The sequence below is a fragment of the Quercus robur genome, chromosome 7 (assembly GCF_932294415.1).
Source record: "Quercus robur chromosome 7, dhQueRobu3.1, whole genome shotgun sequence".
Lineage (NCBI taxonomy): Eukaryota > Viridiplantae > Streptophyta > Magnoliopsida > Fagales > Fagaceae > Quercus > Quercus robur.
In genome coordinates this window covers 30,226,861-30,229,779 of record NC_065540.1, presented here as the reverse complement: position 1 = coordinate 30,229,779, position 2,919 = coordinate 30,226,861, and the positions used below count along the sequence as shown (strand labels likewise).

The window sequence follows — 2,919 nt, the reverse complement described above, 5'->3', positions numbered from 1 at the left end:
ACTAGACCCAAATTATAATTAAATGACACATGCAATTTATTAACATTATATAGTATATTCAATGAGGTAAATAAGGTTTTTTTTTTTTTTTTTTTTTGAAAAACATGAGGTAAATAAGGTTAATGATGAAATTGAAACCATCTCAAGAAATTTTGGGACTAAAATGAAATGAGATTAACAAAAAAGAAAAAGAAAAAACACAAACTAACTTTACTTTTTTTTTAAAAAAAAATTAGGTATATTCAAAAGGGCTTTTTTTTTAAAATAATAAATATAAATATAGTGACCAAAAAAAAAAGTTTAGTAGTATAAAAAAAATAAAAATAAAAAGCTTTTAGTTTTAATGGTTTAGTCTAGGGTTTCCGACCAAGATAATTTCATATTTTAAATAAGGGTATTTTAGTAATTGCAGTTGTCTGCACAATCCTATAAACCGGAAAGATCTGAAACCCTAATCTCACAGTGTGGCAGCTCAAGTCGGCTAGAAAATCAACTTCTTTGTCTCTCTTATTGTGGTGTGGGCGTGTTTGTGGTGTTTGAATTTGGTGTGATGTAAAAAAGTGTGATTGCCTCAAAGAGTAGCCATGTGAACTTTGGATTTCATACCTGGCTTAGTTAGGAGGCAGATATCAAACTTAAAAAAAAGGCCTTTTTGAATTTATGGGGACTCTTTTGTTTCTCTCTCATCTGTTTTCCCCCAAACAAGCCTTTCACATTTTTTCTCTCTTTTTACTTGCACATCTACTACTCTTTTTTCTTCTCTTCTTTTATGGGTTTTCTTAAACATTAATATATATATATATATATATATTTTTTTTTTTTCTTTTTTGAGGGGTTTGATTGCCTCAGAATAACCAGATGGTGCAAATAAAAAACAAAAAACGCCGTGTGGTTCAGACAGGGGCACACAGTAATCTGAATCTGTTTGAGGGTAAGGAACGCCTCTTCTCTTTTACTGTTCCTTTCCTAGATGGCTTCAAACATTCTTTTCTATTTTTAATTTTGTTCGGTTTTTGTGATTGATATTTTGTCAATGTTGTATTTATAATTTTACCATATTTTGTTGTTTTTTTTTATTTTTGAGGTAATGAAGAATAAAGTCGTGATAACAATAAAAATAATAGTATTTGAGTGAAATACATTTCTATCATAAATTGATTGAAAAATCTCTATGTGATACATACTTGTATTTGGAATTGGATTCGGCTTATTTTTTTTTAATTGGAATTTCATTTTGTTTTAAATATATGACAAATGGTAGCGAGTTTTAATCTTCATTTTTTTTAGTTAGTGCGTAATATGAGAAATAGTAGGTGCCAACGTCTAAGTGATGTGAGAAATAATAGGTGCCATTAGATTGTAATGTCTTATTTTTCGATTGAGTTGTAGCAACTGATATAATAAGTTTTATTAAATTGGATTCTAATTGGTATCCAGACGGCATTATTTTTTCAAGTTCATAGAGGTTAGGATTTCCTCAAATCAAATCTAAACTTTATCTGGATTTTTTTCAAAATAACATCATTTTTCTAACAATTTTGTTAGTTAGCATCATTTAATAACTATTTAGGAAACTAACACCTTGAGTTTGTTAGGGTCGAATTCATTGTAGCAAATCAAGTGGAAAAGTCTCAAGTTAAAGGGAATTTGCTCTTTTTCCTTGTTTCCTTTTCCTTCCTTCGTTCTTCATTCTCCAGAGGCCAGACCAAATCAAGAACAAACCCACAAAGACAAAATCAAGAACAACCTTAACAACCCAGAAACACCCACCTACCGCAAAAACCACACTCACTTTAGGAACAAATTCACAAATCACAAAAATGGTTTTGGTTCAGGTTGAGAGAGATGAGCTAGAGATTGGACCACTGCCGATGGTGCCGAGGATGGTCGGAGGAAGAGCCAAGGAGCTCAGCCACGAAAGTTCAGAGAGCAAAGGAGTGGGTTCATTGTTTTTGATGGATCTGGGTTTGTTGTTTCCTTCTTTGTGATCTCTACTCTTTCTTCTTAGTGAGTTGGTGGAACTCGAGTCTTAGACTTGATTTCCACATTGATTTTCATAGTTGCTACACTAAAATTGAGTCTTAGGCATTCAAGATGTTAGTTTTCTAAATAATTTGGAAACAATGCTAACTAACGAAATTGTTTGAAAATTGTTGTTATTTTGAAAAAAAATCCCAATTTATCTCTTTGTTATCTTTTGTTCTCGTTACATATCAAGTGTTTCATTAGATTTAGCCAAAAAAAAAAGTGTTTCATTAGAAACAACCAAAATTCTATTTCCTATCCCCTAAATATTTATATTTTCTCTCTCCAAATTGGATCCTAATTGGTTTCCTTATTTTAAGTTTTATCAAATTGGATCCTAATTGGTTTTACGGCATCATGTTTTTCTCTATCAAATCCAAAAGGTTCATAGAGGTTAGGATTTCCTTGAATTAAATCTAAATTCCTTTGTTATCTTTTGTTCTTATTACATATCAAGTGTTTTGTTAGAAGCAACCAAAATTTTATTTCTCAGCCCTCTAAATATTTATATTTTCTCTCTCCAACAATTGTGTAGGTATCACTATGTTGTAGCCGCCTCTCACAAAACAAGGCAATTAATAGAGACTAAAATGTAAAATGCAAATGTTTGGGATAATTTTGATTATGATACTATTGAGGTTTACAATTTTGAACTTTAATGCATAATGTTTGATATCATTTATAATGTTGTCATTTCCATGGTTTAGAAATTTGAACCGAACTGCCCGGTCCAATCTGGTTAACTGCGAACCAAAAGTTAAACCGGTATTTTTCATTAGAAAATCAGACATTTTTAATATTGTTAGCAAATAGCGCTTGAACCGGTGAACAATTGAACCAGTCACGATTCAATCGGTTAATTAAATAGAGTGACAGACATTCCATGTTTTTTTT

The 2,919-nt window shown here is 30.9% G+C and overlaps 1 long non-coding RNA gene and 2 other non-coding genes across 4 annotated transcripts; all 3 read left to right on the top strand.

Moving 5' to 3' along the window:
• Positions 1 to 402: 402 nt before the first annotated feature.
• Positions 403 to 2,703, top strand: LOC126693090 (uncharacterized). 2 transcript variants are annotated; one of them, XR_007645202.1, is made up of 2 exons: positions 403 to 2,418; positions 2,561 to 2,703. It is a non-coding gene; the product is annotated as an uncharacterized LOC126693090 (long non-coding RNA). The 2 variants fall into 2 exon arrangements; XR_007645201.1 differs by having other exon boundaries at positions 403 to 1,965; positions 2,561 to 2,671.
• On the top strand, positions 605 to 718 carry LOC126693845 (small nucleolar RNA U19). Its single transcript, XR_007645557.1, has one exon. It is a non-coding gene; the product is annotated as a small nucleolar RNA U19 (small nucleolar RNA).
• On the top strand, positions 840 to 986 carry LOC126693851 (small nucleolar RNA snoR138). The gene has a single exon (XR_007645562.1). It is a non-coding gene; the product is annotated as a small nucleolar RNA snoR138 (small nucleolar RNA).
• Positions 2,704 to 2,919: the final 216 nt, after the last annotated feature.